This window comes from Peromyscus leucopus, chromosome 1 (genome assembly GCF_004664715.2).
Source record: "Peromyscus leucopus breed LL Stock chromosome 1, UCI_PerLeu_2.1, whole genome shotgun sequence".
In the NCBI taxonomy this organism is placed as follows: domain Eukaryota; kingdom Metazoa; phylum Chordata; class Mammalia; order Rodentia; family Cricetidae; genus Peromyscus; species Peromyscus leucopus.
The window spans coordinates 109,697,808-109,718,263 of NC_051063.1; the positions used below are offsets into that span (position 1 = coordinate 109,697,808).

A 20,456-nucleotide genomic window follows, 5' to 3' on the forward strand; every position below is an offset into this window, starting at 1 on the left:
CACTTCCTATTCACTTTCTACTTCCTGGCTATGAATATAATGGGATCATGTCTCATGCTTTTACTGTCATACCTTCCCTGCCTTGAATTTTAGCAACTCTTTTACAAGTATAAGCCAATACAAACCCCTTCCTTCCTTAAGTTGCTTCTTGTTAGATACTTGGTAACAGCAACAGGAAAATTGATAAATATACTTTGTAATTTTGAATTCTATAAAAATACAAAGTATGAAATAAACTAAAATTTAATCGGAGTATAATTGCTTGAAGGTAAGTTATGCTGTTGATGGGATTCAGCCATTGTAATGTGAGTAACTAGGAATTAAGAAGTCTACCAGTTTATCCCCACAAACACCTGAAACTGGTGTCCATCTTACCTGAAAACCATTATCCTAGGAGCCTCACATGGAATTCCTGATGCTTTTTATTCTGCCCCCCCACTCCAACTACAACCTCATGGCATGGCTTTCTCTGTTCTGCAGGCTTGTGTCCATTCTGTTTTCTTAGCCTTCTCTACATAATATGTCTATCACTGGGGCTCATTCTATTTGATTCCCGAGCTCCCTGAACATCATGAGATCAGATATCTTGTTATTGTATACATACCTGTGTTGAATAATAAATGGTTATTTACATGGAGTGTACATCTAGTCTTTTCTACTAGTGTTGGGGAAGACAAAGAGGAAACAAGGGCTTGAAAGCAAAGTAAGCATTTGTTTGATTCTGTGTTCCCAAATTTCTGGTCAAAGTCTATGGGTGAGAGTCAGGGTAACATGCAGGAAAACCTGGTAAATTGGAGGCTCCCATGGTTCAGCCATTTCTCATAGGAAGAAGCATGACTGAGTCTTTCCTTGGCACAAGGTAAATGAGGAGCACAGGGGTTCTGTGGAGGAAAGAGTGTGGTGGAAATGTGGCTGATGCTAGCTAACTAGAATATAGAATGATTTTCTAAATGAAACAGTCAAATTCATTAACAAAGATCATTTGGTCTGAAATTTCTCATCCCTTCCTATCTTGTTCCATTATGAAGCAGTGGAACACAGAATAATACAGTGTAGGGAACAGCCAACTTATCTAAATGTTAATGACAATAATTGCTGGCTTGTAGAAAAATCTTTTAGTTAGATTGAAATATTTCATAAACATCATGGAGAGGTTTTTTTGTGAGGTTAGCAGTTTTCCCAACAATGACGGCCCTTTATCATAACCAGCAGCATCCCCAAAGGGAACAAGTACTAGGTCAGGCTGACAGAGGAGAGTCAGTAGCATAGGTTGTCATAAAGAGAACCAGGCAGAGAAGAGGGGTTATACTATAAAAGTCACAGTGGCAAAAACTTGGTAACATGAAACTTTATAAGCTATGGTATAGTGACAGGTAGACTATAGCCTTGGCTTTCATGTCTCATTTCTTATTTCTCATGAATGCTCATTCATCTGAGGAATAGTGAACTTATTTGGGATGCTTGTGCTAAAAGAAATAGAAGATGAGAATGCAGAGGAACGAAGACTATGGGATCTGGGAGAGGAAGGCAAATGTCATCTAGCCTAAGACCAAGGAATTACTCTGTGATAGAGGAAGAGAGAGGATTCCTTAGAAATTTCCCAACAAAAGAACCTTGAATTGTGTTATGCAGGTTCCTAGCATCAGTAAGTCCTGGAAACTTGATCGAAATGCTTGTTCTTGGGTCCTTTACCAGAAACCATTGAGTCAGAAATTGGGAACACAGGACCTGGTTCTTTGTGCTTAACATGTTTGGGGGGGTTCAGATTTATGGATTAGATTCAATTTTTCAAAGCTCTTAGAAGGATCAACCTGTGTGGTGTCATAACTTGAGGTTCAGAGAGTTCAAAAAGAATATCTATCTTAAATAATAGACCTTGTTTCTGAAGATCTTATGGACTGGAGATGGATATATAATAAAGGGGAGGGAAATGTCAAAAGTACAGATGATAAACAGACAACAATGCATATGCTCTAGAAGAGCTGCTTTGGGAAGTGGCTGCCTCAGTTTCCTTCATGGGAGCCTAATTTGAAACATGATCAACCTTAAGTAGAACTACAAAGGGTAGAAATCACTGTTATAGACTTCTCATCTGTATGCAGTTGCTTACTGGAAAAGAAAAAAGCAAGCAAACAAACAAACAAAAAACCCCTCCCATTCTTTATTCTCACTACATAACAATGTGTCATAGGGAAACATTGTTGCTCAAATCTTAGATGTATTTTAATTAAAAACGAAAACAAAAAAACAGAGCCAAATATCAGGGTGAAGGCTGAAAGATCAGAGAAGCAGAGCAAGCCACAGCCAACCTCACCTCACCAACTCCTCAGCCAATCCTGTTTCCTCAGACTGAAAGCCTCTGAGTCCTCACCCAAAAGGGTTACAGCTGAACTACTTCAGTTCCTCTTTCCCCACACCTTATATATCTTTCTCCACCCAGCCATGTCACTTCCTGGGATTAAAGGTGTGTGTACTTCCCAGTACCAGGATTAAAGGTGTGTGCCACCATTGCCTGCCTCTGTTTCCAGTGTGACTTTTCACTCACAGAGATCCTGAAAGATCTCTGCATCCCAAGTGATAGGAGTAAGGATATGTGCCACCACTGTCTGGCCTCTGTGTCTAGTCTAGTGGCTGGCTCTGTCTTCTGATCCCCAGGCAAGTTTATTGGGCTACAAAATTTTTCACTACAAAAGATTATACTACATTTCTCAGTCCTCTTTTTTGTCTCTGAGACAGAAAGTAGGGCATTAGTTCACTTCACAAAATAAGCTACTTAGAGGGTGTCTGTCTCAGGCTCTGCACTTTTGTTAGTGGGTTTGGGGATAAAGACATCTAGACCCACACTCATCCATCTCATCTACCAGGTTATTATCTCCTATGGTAAAATTGTATACTTTCTCATTGTCTACACTCCCAGCTCCAAGAACCAAGCATTGAAACATGTGGTACTCTAAAACATTGGTGGAACATATTTGTGAGGTCTATGAAGCCATGAGAATGTCCTTCATTCATTTATTTAATAATTATTTGTTTACCTGTCTTCTCTATTCCAGGAACTCATTAACTGACTACATATTGACATAGTCAGCAAAATTCTTGCCTCAATGTGTATTTAATCCTCATAATGGAGGAAAACATATCAATGGCCATATAGTTCATTAAATTATATAAAAAATAAACTATAGGAAAATTAATAGGGAATCAGGATGGGCAACCAGTTTATGGTTAAGGACAAGGTACTATTTCATAGCTTGGATGGAGAAGATCATACTAAGATTTTTATTTGAGACCTTATATAAAAGTCAGAGCTACTGATGTAAAGTTCATGGAGAATTTTGGGGTGAGGGAAGTTAGAACAATGTGGTAGGGTTAGCTCAATAAGGCCAATGTGGTGAAATCAGAATGAACAACAACAAAAAAAAAGATGAGGAGGAAGGGGAAGCATGCAATTTGTCTCACAAAGTACTTGACATACCAAATGAAACAGATGAGCATTGGAGAAATCTGCGTAGAGGAGGCCATGAACAAAGTTACATTCTGAGAGACTGTCTCATTGTGTTGAGAACACAGAAGAAATCAATATGGGAAGTAAAAGGACCAGAAAAGAAGTTCTTCTATAAATCAAAGCAAAAGATTGCAGTGTCTTATTCAGAGTAGAAAAGGTAACATTGGTAAGAAGTGGATATATGTTATAAAAGAAATGCCAGAATTGAATGACATATTGAAGATAGAAAATGAGAGAAGGGGCCGGGCGTTGGTGGCGCACGCCTTTAGTCCCAGCACTCGGGAGGCAGAGGCAGGCGGATCTCTGTGAGTTCGAGGCCAGCCTAGGCTACCAAGTGAGCTCCAGGAAAGGCGCAAAGCTACACAGAGAAACCCTGTCTCGAAAAAAACCAAAAAAAGAAAAAAAAAAAAAAAAAAAGAAAATGAGAGAAGGTCATCCAAGGATGGTTCAGAAAATTAAGTTTGGACTTCTAGAAAAAGAGCTGATTTTTTTTGTAATGGAGGCCAAAGCATGGACAAAGTAGATTATGGGGTACTGCGGATGAGAAGTTCAGTTACAGAATTATTAACTGTGAGATACTGAATTATAGCAACTGTGAGGTAGACATACTAACAGTGGTAATGTCAGACACATATTTGCATTGGCAAGTTGTGTCTGGAGATGAGAGGCCATACCTCAAGAAACAAACTTGAAAAGTAATGTTGATAAATTTTAAACTATGGTACAGAATGACTCCCTCTAATAATGGGTAGAAAGCAGAATTAATATAGAAATGACACCTAAACCATTCCACTTTGCCAACCTGATGCTGACTATTGAAGAGCAAAGATAAGAGCAGAGTGCACACTTTCCTGGAAGATAAGAGTGGTGTGAGTCAAGCGCTCTTGATAGATCCAGTGAGATGAGGACCATGGATTGCTATTGTATTTATCACCATAGTTAGTGATGCCATTGATAGGCTCTGTTTCAATAAAGAGGTGGGCATGGATATCTGATTGAAAATAGTTGAGAAAGAATGCAAAGAAGGAAACTTGCAGTCACATTTTAGCTAACTTGTCTTCCTTGGAGAATCTATGTGTTCTTGACAGTGAATCATATTGATCATGAGTTCTATGTGACAAAATAATTCATCTTAGAGATGGAAACTCATCTTTAAGATACCATCCTTCTCTCTTCCTTCTCAGGCCACAAAATTGGGGTTGTCATTGCTGTGGGGAATACCATGGCCAAAACAACTTGGGGAGAAAAGGGTTTACTTAGCTTTCATATCCTGAATTACATTCCATTGAGGAAAGCCAAGAAATGCAACTGGACAGGCAACTGGAAGCAGGAAGTGACAAAGAGGACATGGAAAGTGCCTCTTACTGGCTTGCTCCTTATGCCTTGCTCAGTCGGATTTTTAAATATTTATTGAATATAGATTCATCTCTCATATAGTACATTTTGACCACAGTTTTCCCTCTATTCCTCAGAGATCCCTTCACCTCCCCTTTCCCCTAGATCCATTCCCCCTCCATTTCCTCTTCAGAAAAAGAGTAGGCCTCCAAGAGAAGACAGCCAAACAGGACAAAACAAGATACACTAAGACGAGGCAAAAGCCCCTTCTTCTAGACTACCAACTCAGGGGTGGTACTACCCACAAGGGGCTGGGTCCTCCCACCTCAATCACCAGTCAAGAAAAATGCTCTGCAGGGTAATCTGCAGCAGGATCTTATGAAGGCAATGTTTCAAGCTTGTATTAAGTTGACATAAAACTAGCCAGCACACAGTTCAAGTATATAATCAACACATTTTCACCATCTAATTAATCATTGATTTCACCTCCTTATATTTTTAACACAACCCCATAAATAGCCTTCCTTTAAATCTCCATTTTATAGATGAGGAAACTGAGATACCAAAGGCCTAAGCCATTTGCCTCAGGCCGCACAATTGACATTTACCATCACCTTCTAGAGAAGGGTGAGGTTTGGGGGAATTCGGGGTTTCCATCTCTTGGTCCCCAGTGGCTGCAGTTTTACTCTAGCCAGTTTTCCTCTGATGGCAGGTTCAGGAGTGGAATGGCTTCCATTAGAGATCAGAGGGTTTTCTGAACAGACTCCTGCAGAGAGAAAATCCTTGGCTATTTCTGCAAAATAAAAGATACAGCATATGCTCCTGCATTCGTCTGCTCCTGAGTTTTCTTTGGGTTAGCAAATAATTTTTTTCTTAGTCTTTCATCCACACCTTTCCTTTAAAAACTGCAAAGAAAGTGCTCTTGAGTAGGAAAAGAAAAAGAGGTGCATCTTTTATAAAGAGGCTGTGTCTATACATAATGTTTCATAATAAAGTAAATAAAGCAGCTAAGGGAGAATGTTGAGGCAGCTCAAAACATTTTCTTTTGAATTTGAATTTGACATTTTCTGTCCCGGGAGATGATTTTTCTTTCCATCTTGCCTCATTATTATTGACTATCATACTGTCATAGTACTTGCCTTTCTACTAACTCTATATAGCTGTTAACTAATAAAATCTGGTGCTATCTTAATCTTTTCCTTGGGCAAAAACCTTTACAACCTGGATTAGTTCCAGCTTAACTATTGCTCTTATGTCTTAGTGACTTTCCTTGGTCTATTTTAATGAAGCAGGACCACAGAGTCAGGTGGGAACAGGGATAAGGACTTGCTGTCTCTCCCTCTACTGTCCATTTCCATTATCATACTATCAACACATTAATGTATTTCTCAGCCTGTATAATATCCTTTGATCTATTCTCCCACTTGTTGGGAGAATATAACACAATCTCCTGTTCCCCCTTCACCCATTGTGCATGCTGTAGCTCCAAGTACTTTGTAATAAAATGATATTTGATCACGTTAATTGTCTCATTTGAACACTTGGAAGGCAGCACTTGTTTGTACTTCAGATAGAGAACATTATTTTTTAACTTGTCATTTGTCCGGAGGATCAAGTTCCTGGCCACGTTGACTGCTATGTACATATTCATCTTTATATACTATTTAGAACCCTCTGTTATTTTTTCAGCTTCCATGGTGTTCCTTTTACCTGAGGTTTCTGACCCACCCCTTTGCCATTAGTTAGCTGTTGCCTATCTTTTAGACTTCAACTCAAATTTATTTCCACAGTGTAGTATTTTTCTCATGCATTAATAACCACTTTCAAGTAGCTATGGGATGTTCTTCAAGGTCCAGCACATCTTTGCAGTACCCCCAAAGCCTGAAATTTGTGTGTAGTATAACATTTTGTTACATTTTGTCTGATGACTGTAGAATCTGAATGCCAATACATATGACAATTACTATTGTATATATGATGTATAGTATATATTATATATAATATATGATATTTTATCATATATATGTATTATAGTATCATACACATATATGAACATATATATGAAAGTAACTGTCATTTCCCATCATGCAGCTTCATGCTTATAAATAGTCAGCACATTTAGAATGTGCTAAATGAATGAACTCAAGATATCTGTTTTCTGTAGGTGTAGGAAGCAAAATGATCCCTAAAATTTCTACTTTGCAAGAATGAGGTCTTGGGATACTGTAAACCCTTTCCAGGTGTACATTATGTTCCTCTGCCTCTGTAAGTTGTTTTCTTAACCTCTGTAGGCAATGCTTTCTTTGTAGTGGTACATCTTCTGTAGCTAAATTTACATTGTGACAATTGTGGCCAAACCCAAACTGAGCCAATCATAAGCTATTCATCAGGCGTTTGGAATTTAGCCTGTGCTATGTCAGTTCATATAGGAGTGGTTTTGGGGGTGGGAGGATATCAAAAACAAACAAACTAAACAACGAAGAACAACACAAATGCATGCACAAACACAGCAGCAACAAAATCCTAAGCTAAATTTAGAGAAGCAGCAAGTGGATGTTTCACAGAATTTGGATCTAGCAGCGGAGAAAGTTGCTGGGCAGAGAATCGACAACAATGGCACAGATGTTCAGAGTGATGCTCAGGAAGGATGAGAGAGCAAATCTTGCTGTTCCTTATGACTTCACCCTCTCTTGGTGTAGTTTCCATTGTGGGGCCTGACTGTCTGCCTACCCTTGAGCTCTCTCCCCAACATAGCTCTGTATCCTCCAAAATGAGTTCTCTTCCCTGCATGAGCCATCTCCGAGGTATCCACACTTTCAGTTAAAGTATTCTAGTTAAGGAATATATGAAATCACTGATAAAAGCAGAACAGGCACTGTATACTATACTTGACTTGATGAATCTCATCTCTTGATAGAAAGCAATCTTTATAAGGTAAACACGTTAAATAAATAATTGGTATAAGCATACTTACTTCAATTGCAACTACTCAAAGACCTCTTGATCTGGTTGATGTTTATTGGGCGTCTTCTACTTGACTAGTGCAAGAGCTTTGCCTATAGGCCTAAGTTTTACATTCTGTTAAGAGAATTGCTGATTTTCCTAATATATTTCAACACGTTCTCTCTGTCTCTGTATCCTTTAGTGTAAGCCTCACAATTAGAAAGCTCCACAGCTAATTTTGAATGTTGGAGGCTTGAATAGCTCTTAGTGTCATAATAAGTTCAAAGACATGCCCACTTGTGAGTGGTCTCATTGTAATAGTTAATGCTGTCAAGTTCATGGGACCTAAAACCACATAGGAGGCTAGTCTGAGCATGCTTATGAGGGATTCTCTAGGCTACTGTTTAGCCATGCCTGTAAAGAATTATCTAGATTACATTAATTAAAGTTGGAAGATGAACCTTAACTGTGGGTGACACTATAGCATGGGCTGGGGTCCTGAATAAAAATGAAAATGGAGAAAACTGGGGCTGGAGAGATGGCTCAGGGGTTAAGAGCACTGACTCTTCCTCCTGAGGACCCGAGTTCAATTCCCAGCACCCACATGGCAGCTCACACCTGTCTGTAACTCCAGTTTCAGGGGACCCTGACACCAATGGCAAAAACACAAATGCACATAAAAATAAAATAAAATATATTAAAAAAAAGAAAATGGAGAAAACTAAAACTAACACCAAGCCAGCATTCCTTCTCTTTCCCTCCCTCCTTTTGTCCCTCCTTCCCTCCCTCCTCTCTCTGCCTCCCTTACTGTAGATGCAATATGACCAGTTGCCTCATGTTCCTGCCTCCATGACTTTCTTTGCAGATGAAGAGTACCCTGGAACATTGGGCCAATGCAAAAACTTCCCTCCTTAAGTCATTTATGTCAGAGTATTTTGTCACATCAACAACACAAATAACTAATATACTTCATTCCCAAGTCTTTGAGTCATTTTATGCAGATTTGGAATTGGAGAGGAAAGAGATGATACATGTAAAAATCTTCTGAAAATATAAAAATAAATAATAATTGTAAAAAATTCTTAGTAGTTTAAGCAGGTGCTATCAACCCCATGTTACAAATGATATTCCAAGGCCAGAAAGGTCAAATGATATGACCAAATTTACCAAGCATGAATATTAAGTAGATAATTAAAAAACCCATTAACATCATGTGTCAAATATGATTTATCCATAATAGATCTGAAGCAAGACCTACTTTAGAGGAGTGATAAATACTTTTGTAAAATATGCTAGAATATTCAAAATCAGTGACATTGAGGTTAACAAACAAAGCAAAATAGAAAAGATTCCAATAGAATGACATGTCTAAAAATAGAGAAGTAATTCAAGGAAACTGAGAAAATCTAGGTTGCTATCACCTCCAGAAGCCTCAGTGAAGAGACCCCACCTCACTTCAATATTATTACAGAATGAGCCTCTGAGCAATGCTTGTTCTCAGTGTGCACACTACGAAGGAAAGACTAGAAGGAAACTCGGGTGGATTCTCACAAAATTCAAATAATGCAATGAAGAAGACGGAAGTGAGTTGCTGAGCCTGTGGGTCTGTTCTGTGGTCAGTGATATTAAAAAAAGTACATAAAGTGTTAACAAAATTAATAGGGGGCTTGGAAAATATCTGTCAGTAAAATGTTTTCCAATCAATCATGGAGGTTGGAATTTCAGTCCTTAGCATCCATGTATAAAAAGGTGGAAGTGGTGGCATGCATTCATAAACCCAGGGCCAAAGAGGCAGAAGTAAAAGACTCCTAGGTTTCCCTAGATGAATCTAGGACACTGAAAGATCTTGTCTCAAAATCAAGATGAACAGTACCCCGAAGGACTATACTCAATGTGGAACTCGGATTTGCATAAACACCAGCACACACAAGTACCTCTGCATCCCTGCACAAACCTATACACAAAGGTAACACATGTATACATAAATATAAAAGCAATACAAAATAAATACACACTTTAAATAGTTTGGGCCTCACCTCTTCTATCTGTGGCCCTCTATTGGTTACTAGTTATTTTTTTCTTAAATTACTAAAATATTTCCAATTTAACATACAAAACTTATTTCTTGATCATTATCATCCATAATCAAACAAAAATCCAGCACTTGCTGATCCTGCAGTCTTCACAGGTCACAGCTGGTGGTCTCATCTTTCTAATAACCAAGGGCAAAGTTCTCCTTGACTTCCTTGTTTCACTCACACACCACAGTCAGTCCAAGCACAAGCACTGACTTTATTTTTTAAAGTATGACCACCTCTCAGTCACTGACTGTTATCAACTGGGTCCATGTTATCTCCTTTTTCTGGAGTCATAGGACCCCACTAGTCATGGCCTTATTTCTCTCCTCTATTGGTTTATTTGAAACAGCAGTGAGATTTCTTTCTTTTTTTGTCAGAATCCACTTGCCATCTTTCCACACCACCCCTTTTCCCCTCAAGTAGAAACAAAGGCCATAATTCTAACAATGAACTATAAGACAAACATAGTCTACTCAAACACCACCATACTATGTGAATTGGGATTGTGATTCAGGTTTATTCCCACTTAAAAAATGCCATTGGGGGGAAAGATTGTAATTCGATGTAAGCATTGTACTGTTGTTGATACACATAGCTAAGGGGAGGGGGTATAGTCTTTATTATTTTAGGTCATGGCTTGGGAACATAGATTTAGTTAGCAGAATTGACATGAGATTCTATAGACACAATGTAGTTGATATGAATCTACTACAACACATCCTGAATATTGAGAGTCGGAGCGAATGGTGCAAAGGGGAAGAGCTAGGTTTATTTATTTATCATTGGAATGGAAGGTTATTTCTAACCAAAAGTAGGAAGCCATAGCAATATATTTAGCAATGAACTAGTGTTGCAGACACTGATATAAGCTCATAATTATCTCAGCATAGAAAGTATTGATGTATATACATATACATATATATTCATTTGACAAATCAAATTTAACCACATAAGTAATGTTGAAACTATATACTCTGGATATAATGTAATGAAAATGGCCTTTTCTCTTCATGTTTCACTTTTTCCAAATTTACAAGGTCAGTCTAATAACAAGCAAACAGATTTCAACTGAGTAACTTTGTCCAAAATATCTTATTTGACCCAAACTCCTCAAGGCTGTGAACGTTTATTATGTTTGAGAAACTACCACAGCCAAAAGGAGCCAAAGGGGACATTTAGGAAGAAATTGCTTGTATATGACTTTGCAACTAACAACTAAGCAAACAAATAAGCCCAATTCCAGGTCAATATAAATAAAGTTTGACCTTAGTAGATTGATAATAAAAATGTATTATTATTGGTTCAGGAATTGTGATTAAAGACATGTTTTTATTAATGGGGAATTAATTGTAAGCTACATAGGAACTCCTGGTAGCATCTAATTTTTTTCTATAAATCTCAAAGTATTCTGAAGGAATAAAGTTAATTTAGTAAACAGCATGCAAAGAATGGCTCAATATATATTAAGTTGTAGATCAGTGCTTATACATACATATAAAGGTATTATAAGTATGTTAGTGGCAATATTAGCAATGATAGGTTTGGGAAATATATTTCAGTAAACTCTTCCTTATTTTATTGAAATAACTATTCTGTATATTTATCTTTGGGTATGTCTTGCTATTTTAATCCTCCAATAGAGTTTTTCTTCCACACTAAGAAGAACGAACCCTTCCTTGTTTGCAGAAAGCTGCATGACACTCCAAGAAAATGCTGTGGCATTCTTTCCTCATTTTTCATCTGACATACTCTTATTTTTTTTCCTGTTGGGATAGTTTCTAACAGTCTGAAAAGAGCCAATCAAAGTAATTGTTGAATCTTGATGACTAGAACTTCATGTGCCAAGCATTTTATCCTAAAACTGGGTTATTTAGAGTCCAATGAAGCCAGAAATAAATATATAACACTAGTAATTTTGGAAGATTAGAGAATTTTCAAAAAATTTCTGTCACTTGGAAGCATGAAATTGCATGCACCACAGTGGAATGAAATCAAATCAATCAGTAGCTTGGGATCTCCCAGGCAGGCTCCACAATCAGCAAGAGCCTAGAAGCTGCATGATGGAGAGAATGTTGAGGATTGGTGGCAAAGTCCCTGGTACCAGAATGCAGAGAGATTAAAGCTTGAGTTCTGATAGACCCAGCTTTGGCTGCAGATGAAATAACAGAATGGATAAAAGGATCAGAGAAAGAGTGGGAGTGAAATGGCCATTGTGCTGATATCTAACTCCAAATCTTATATGCTCTGTTAGGGTGACTCAATGTCTCCTCCTCTCCACGTGGATGAAGCACAAACTCCTTGGAGTCAAATGTGATTTTCCTGAGGACTGTGTCAGTACGCTTCTGCTTGTATCCATTTTGTCATCTCTTCCATGATACCCAAACTCAGTAATACCAATAGATCTTCCTTGCTGATTCACAAACCAAGCTTCTTTGCTTAGGTCTCTCTGCCTCTGCACAGCATGTCCATACCACCCTGAATGCATGTCCCTTGCTCTATTTTTGTCACACTCTGAGATTTCATCTCTTGCAAAATGTCTCACCATGCCATGCTATGAAAGGTTACTAGGCCTGTGCACACAAACATGCTGCATTAAACTGGACAATAGAACTTCTGTCATTGGTGTTCTTGTTCTCCTCTACAAGTCTGAACCCTTTGGAAACAAAGGTTACTCTTTAAACACAGAAACAATGGAAGGAACACAAAGCTGTGGATGATGAATGGACAAATGAATGTGATTTATGGAAAATATCAGAATTTGGAAGCATCTAATTTTAAAACAAGTACAGTATAAGAGTTTTAAAACCTCAGGTATCATTGCCAAAAGACATCTACAAAGCACATGATTCTGTAACCTGAAATAAACACTAAACCTGAGCCAAAAGCAAGACTACAGATGGCTGTAACAAACCTCTTCCAAATGCTGAAGCTTCTACAGTACTTTCCTTGTGATACAGAAAAGTCATAGTCCCTAATACAGGAGTGCAGAAGTGGAAGCAAAGGCCATTCACAAATATTGGAAATGAGCTGAATTCTCCCCAAGTCGAATGTGTGTTTGTCCAGAAAAAGCCTCCTGGAGTGGTCAGTAATTAGGGAGATAATGACAAATTACCAGGCAACAAAATCTGTGACCGTTCCGAGGACAATGGAGCAACAGGCTGAGACTTCCAGAGCTTTATTAAGAACAAATCATGCCCGAACATCTTGATAGGTTTTTTGATAGAAGCTGCCCAATTCCTGCCACACTTGCTCCATTGCCTCCACATTGCCCTCTAAATCAATTTGAAATGCCTTCTTTCAAGTTGACCTTCAAGGCTTTTCAATATTCAGTTTATTACTTTCGTTTTTCTCTCTTCTTTTAATTTTTCTGCTGGTATCTCTTCTGGCTCTGTGACTTTGGTCAGCTGCCTGACTTTGTAAGAACTCTTACATCATGACTTTATATGTGCCACTTTCTCACTCTAAAATCTCAGGCTCACTCAGCTATCTGCTCAGTGCTACAGGTCCTTTGAGGTCTGGTCCTTCTCTGGAAGCCATTCTGTCTATATCAGCTTATGGCTCTGTAGTTGTTTATTTCACATTCCTTGTTATGCAATGTACATCCATCCATTGCTGTTCTGTAAGGCATTTTCTTTTTAAAATCTCCATTTTTCTCCTTTTAAGATGTGAGTCCAGATGCTAGAATTAAAATTCTAATATGATAACAGTTTTTATGTTATGTTCACTGATGTTCCTTCTAAAAAAGCACGTATACAATGTATCCCCAATCTCTCTCCTTCTTTCTCTTTCTATCTCTCTCTCTCACACACACATACACAAAACCAGACATGCAGACATGCAATACACACATGAACACACACACAAACACACACACACACACACACACACACACACACACACACAGAGAGAGAGAGAGAGAGAGAGAGAGATGATTATACCTTATGTGACATCCAAATATACAATGTAACTTAAAATATATGCTAAAAAGTGAACATTATTGATGTAATGGTACAGAATGGATTGGACCAAATACTGAATAAACAAACTTATTTTGAATAGCATTGGCTAGCTCTTTTCATGATATAAGTGCCTTCTCTTTCAGAAATTTCACTTGAATTAGAATTGTTTCCAGAAAACAAACTGTGTTCTTGGGTAATTTTTCACTGTCCATTTCATCTTCCTTTCATTAAAATTTTAAACCAATTAAAATACAGATACCTTATTTTACTTTCTAGAATTACATTCTCAGTGACTAGACTGTACAAATAGTTGAATCATCATAATCTTCAGTGATGTGAACAATATTTTACAAATGCATTAAATAGCAAAGGCTACCCAGGGAATTAGACATGATTTTAGCTAGAAAACAGGGTTCCTGGTGCCCAGCAGGACCTTTTATTTTACAGTGTAGTCTCCTTAGAAGACTAATACATCTCATTATTCTGAAGCTCCAACACACTCTGTTTAAAGAACTCTTGCCACAATGACAGAATGGCATGCGGCCACCTTTGTGCAGTTCTGTTTAAAACGCCTTCTCCAAAGTGGTTTCTGGTCAGTGTAATGGAGTGATCAAGCATACAATGGTCAAAGCTGACCAACTCCACAGACTAAGAATTCTCTCAATCACATTTTCAGCTGCAGTTTTCTCAACCAACAAATTGTAAGGGTGAGACTTATGACTGGTTCAATGGTAAGATTTAAACAACATACACTAGAGCATTTACCATAGGTAAGACCCATGATTATCAGCTACTAAATATAAATAATTTAGTGGCACCATTGTTATAAATATATTCATCCTAGCCATTGACCTATGAGTTAGCTTAGACCATGGGTTTTCAACCTGTGGCCCATGACCCCATTGGGTCAATGGGTTATCATGAAATAACCCCTTTACCAGGGGTCACTTAAGACCATTCTACACATCAGATATTTACATTACATTTCATAAAGGTAAAAAAATTAGTTATGAAAAAGCAACAAAAATATTTTTTTTTTGCATGAGGAACTGTATTAAAGAATTACAGCACTAGATAGATCGACCACCACTAGTTTAGCCAGTCCCTCTCTATATTACAGAAAAAGAAAGCACACAGTATATTTTTATGGCACTTAACAAGTGTCTGTCTATCTCACATGTATTCCAACATTCACTCAACAACCTAAGTTTCTACTCATAAGTTTCATTAGTTCCATTCTGAAGACACCAAAACCAGGTGAAGTGAATGGAAAATTGATGACCACCAAAATCGAAACAATAAGAAGATGGATTCTCTGAATGTGTTGATGTCTCCATTAAATAATGCACTCCATGGCATGGAGTATGTATTAAGAAATATTTGCTGAATAAAGAAGTATTTCAAATACTACACAGCATTTTATGAGTCCAGAGGTCTCTGTATCCTGCAGTCCTTCACCACTGCTGTTTCTCTAATAGTTTTCTTCCACTGATGTTTCATATTATGGAGGGATTATTTTATACAGAGGAAATGCCTATAATTTATAATTTGCTTTAATAAATTTTTGGCCTTTAACAGATGCAGAACAACTGTACTATATTGTGTTATGAATTCCAATTATTATAAGACAGATGTCTGCCCTTTTCCACAAAGCTCAGAGCTTTGTGAACTTTCATTGTAAATTACAGATTCACAAATGGACATTTTTTAATAAGTTTGTGAGTATGCTGACTGGGCTTCAGTCACTTGGTGAGTTCCATGCTACTTGGAGTCATAATTCATAGCAAAATGTATACATATTCAAATATATTTAACGTGATTTTATAACTTTGTAATGTAACCAGAAGTCAATAAAGCAAAACAATAACTAACATTAGATTTCATCACTCAGTAGCAACTGCCATATGTAAACCACTTATTGCCCAGGAAGCAGATTCTTTAAGATGAAGATGTATGTAAAGATTACTGAACCCTGTGATTAACTAGAAACAGGTTTATGCCTTGGCTTTGCTACCATTTGTTGACAGAGAATGAACAAGTTATTTGCTTGTCTTCTTTCATTCATATGAAAATTTTCAATGATGATGATGGGAATAAATACCAACTCGCACAGTAAATGCCAAGCCCTGGGCTGAGCCATGCCATATAGAAACACATTTAATATTCACGACAACTGGCTGAGGTAGACATTGTTTTCACTCCAATTTCCAAAGATATACCGCACAGTAGAATTAAATAATTATATACATATGTAAAAGGTTCTGCAATCAGAAAAGTTTCATACATTATTAGATACAATATCTTCTTTGCATCATCATTCACTTGGGTAAAGATAATTATTATACTAAATCATACCAACATATCTAGAGCTGAAGCCAGATGCCAGCACTTGCCTTTACTACTTATATAAGCAGATCACATACCACAGCATCCAAATATTTGGAGATTTCTTTGCTGGCATATTTACTCAGGAAATTTTATTTATAATGATGATAGAGATGCTGGCTAAGATACTGTTTATTGAGAAAGTAGACTTGAATGTGTGAAGTAGTGATCGCTCCATACATTACTTTTGCAATATCAAGCCTTTTAAAATACATTAATTTTTGTATAGATATAGTATTAATCATAGTCATAGTACTAGTATGTGAACAAAGTATGTTCTATGATAATTTCTTCTTGCTCAAAAACAAGTTAAACTGGATCTGTCTCATTTTTTACTAACTCTGTAAGCTTAGACAGGTAAAATTTTGAATTACTTGAGTGAGTGCACGTGTGTGTGTGTGTGTGTGTGTGTGTGTGTGTGTGTGTGTGTGAAACTATAATGTCTTAAATTTTACAAAAGCCTGAATATTCACCAGAGAACCTAAACATGAAGAAATTAGAAAATACTTAACACATTGGTGACTTGAGTTAAACACAGGGGAGATTTATTTGAGGCACAAAGCAACAACATGATCAACATAAAAAGTAATGTAATGTTTTATAATTGATAATAAAATAGGAAGAATTTAGTCCATCTCCTTTAGGGAATCTTGTACTAGTATAACAACAGAATTCATCATTTCTCTTGCCTAACTCATCTTTCACTCATTACTGTACCTCGATAAACTACTCTGGTTACTGCCACTGGAAATGGTGGCTCCATCTTGATTCCTACTTCACCTATGTGCCATATTTATACAGAGGCACAGGAGTTCGAATAGCCAACTTTCAAAGGTCTTTTTTCCTACTCTCCATTCTTGGTCTTCATTGTTCCTCATCTGTACTATTGCTGAAGAATGGTAATTTAAATTGAGCATAACTCCCACTAGCCTGTTTAGCAGCCTATCATTAAAGGGACCTAAAGTAATCTAACAACCCAGCAAACAAGTGACTGAGCAAATCCTAGTAAATTCTAACAAGACATTCCCAACTTCATACAGCTCCTGCAACAATGCCAGTCTCCATAATTTGCTCATAGTCTGCCCTCCTGTTCACCTCCCACACTACCTAACACATCTTCTTTAGTTTCACTTTCTTCTCTGTTCTATGTACAATGGATGTCCTTCATCATTCTTTAGACTTCTAATGTCTGATGTTCCCTTTCTTCCTCTCATATTTTGAACTTGGTCTTTTTTCTTTATTAAGAATGGGAAGTTTTCTCCTTATCCTCCTTCTTCCAAGTAATTTCTACCGCATCTCAAACTATCAATTAGCCATCACTTTCAAGGCAGAGTCCCCCAACCTCCAGTTAGATTCCTATTGCTTCTGTACCATAGTTGCACACCCATCACAGCACTCAGGACACAAAAACGTCATTAGAGTGTCTACAATTTCATTTATTGGAATTCATTCTTCATATAAGATGATGGCTTCATAAAATAATTTTGTACAAGCATATTTTGATCATATTCACCCTGTCTCTTTTCTCCTTCATCCCTACTATTCATTTTCATTATCCCCCATTGCCAATTCTTTTTATTGTCATTTATATATGTGTATATATATATATATGTATATATACATATGTGTCTGTATATTATAAATATATTTCTTGTTCTAGATTATCAAATATATATGACATATATATGACAAATGCATGACAAATTGTCATATATTGTCAAATATATATGACAAGAAATATATTTATATATTATACAGATATATAAATGTTGTGTGTGCCTATTTAAGATCCATAAATAAGACAATACATGTAAAATCTGTCCTTCTAAAACTGATTTATTTTGCCTAAAATAATGAGCAATAGTCACCAAACCCTTGTATTTCCAACTAGACTTAGTTTGTTGAGTACAAGTTCTGCATCTAGTTTGTTTACCATTACAGCCTAAATATCTCCTTGAAAACCATGCACGTAGAGTGCAGCTAAGAAACTCCACACAGATTTTTAAAATGCATGCATGAATAAAATCAGAGCAAAAGGGATTCACAAATAAAATCAAAATACTCTAAATAAGTGAATTGGGTAGCAATTTTACATAAAGAGTTTAGGGCAGAACCTTTTAAGTTATCATTTGAGCAAGAACTTCAAAGAAAGGAACAAACAAACCTTGCATGGGGCTGGGCCTTGTAGGTAGACAAGATTAGGGAAGAGTGTGAGTTGTGAGGAACAGCAGAGAGGTTAGATCAGCAGGAACAAATGCACTGAGGGGAGTGGAATAGAAGTTAGAGCACATCATGGAGGAATTTGTAGGACAAGCTAGAAACTTGAAGTTCATTCCAAGTGTCACAAGACATAACTGAAAACTTAAATCACTAAAAATATGCCTTGATAAGGAGCAAACATTTATTCCTTGATTATTAATTGTAATGAAGTACACTAGAAGACAATTTGGAGATTTTAAGTGGAGTAGATTTACAAACACCAATGTTGTTAAAGTAACAAGTATTTAGACATAGAGAATTGAAAAGCGGGAAAGCTGACAGTTTTACCAAACATTATGCAGAGAACGCGTGACCAGCAGATATGGAAGACACAGCCTTGGCTTCCATGCTTGGTTTACTTTCATAAGGATGAAGAGATGCATGTGTTTCTTGGGGACATCCATTTAGAGAACTTCTAGATGACCACAACAGGCATGAAATGTAACGCACAAAACTCTTAAGCTTTCACATGTCAGAAAGACTTGTTTCTGTACTACTTTCCATCTATGAGGCAACTGCCAAGGCAAGTACTGCACTTATACCTTGTATTTCTTATAGCAGTGGCACAGAGACTGAATGCTCATAAACCACACACAATGAGGATCAAAATGCACGGAATGATGTAGTTCCCCATCTCTGACTCCTTCCCCACAATCACTGAGTCATTCACAGCTCTGCCTAGTGTGTCTGAGCCCCTGTTTAGTGTGAAGCAGCAGGCTGCGGAAAGCTTAACATGCCCTCCAGAGAGCTGCATCTTGGTGAAGAAGGCAAACACGAAGGCTTCTTATAATTTATTATGTGAAAAAGGGCCATAATGAAACAAACATGGTATTTAATACTTCATCACATGGTTCATAAGTCATAAAAAAAACCCTAATACAATTACTCTGCCAAAGGAACAGAGCAATAAAATGAATCCTAATGACAAATGCCTATACCCAAATATCAGTGCCTCCCTTAGCCCTCATCAGAGAAGCTGCCTTTTGCAGTGGATGAGAGCTAACACAGAGACCCACTACTGACCAATGTGCAGAGACTGAGAGACTTTGGAACACTCAGTCCTAAATGGGATATCTTCATCAAATCATCCTCATCAAGGCTCAGGGATGTATGCAGAAGAGGAAGCAGAAAGATTGTGAAAGCCAGTGGTGATAGAAGACTCTATGAAAACATCTTCTAGACACAAAAATAACTGACATACACATAAATTCACAAAGACTGGGGCAGCACACACCAGGCCTGCTTAGGTTAAAGCCAGACAGGGTTTCAACACTGACAAGAGGAAGTAGACATGGGTTCCCACGCCTAACCAAGAAGCTATCTGTAACTGCTACTTGCTAGCAAAGGAAAAATCTGTTTTCTCCAATGGAGTCTTAATGGATATATTAATCATATGTCAGGCAAAGTCCCATGCTTAAGAGTAGTTGGCCAGTAGAAAACAAACTCAATGGTATTTTTTAGACATATCTCACTTTTTTCTTAGGGGATTTTTTTTTGTCTTACTGGTATTTTGCTTTTTATTTTGATTTCAAATTTTGTGTTTTTGTGGAGCTTTATTTTTCTTGTTTTGGTTTGTTTGTTTTAAAGTTAGAGAGAGAGAGAAAGGATATGGTTAGGATCTGAGTAGAATTGGGGGAGGAAAACCATGACCAAAATACATTGTATGAAAGGTTCTTTTTAATAAAAATGTTAATAATTTAAAATAGCTATTATAACAACATTGAATAACTCTTATGTAAGAGTTATAAGTACCTGATATACATTATCTCATTTAATCACATCAATGATCTCATTATTATTGCTAAGGTATAAAACTTGCCTATGCCTTTTGTTTCATATGAGGAAATCTACTATGAGGCAGTTCAATAGATTGCTCAAGGTTCATCAGTGTTCAAGTCAGTGTTGAAGTTCAGGGTCAAACATTACAGTGTTACTCCAGGGATTGTCCTTTTTAACTGTATAATTTTGAGATACATTAACATTCTCACAGAA

At 37.2% G+C, this 20,456-nt stretch overlaps 1 protein-coding gene across 1 annotated transcript in view; it reads right to left on the minus strand.

Annotated features, from left to right (window-relative positions):
• Positions 1 to 20,456, minus strand: part of Tenm4 (teneurin transmembrane protein 4) — a 2,730,446-nt gene that overhangs the window by 1,472,812 nt on the left and 1,237,178 nt on the right.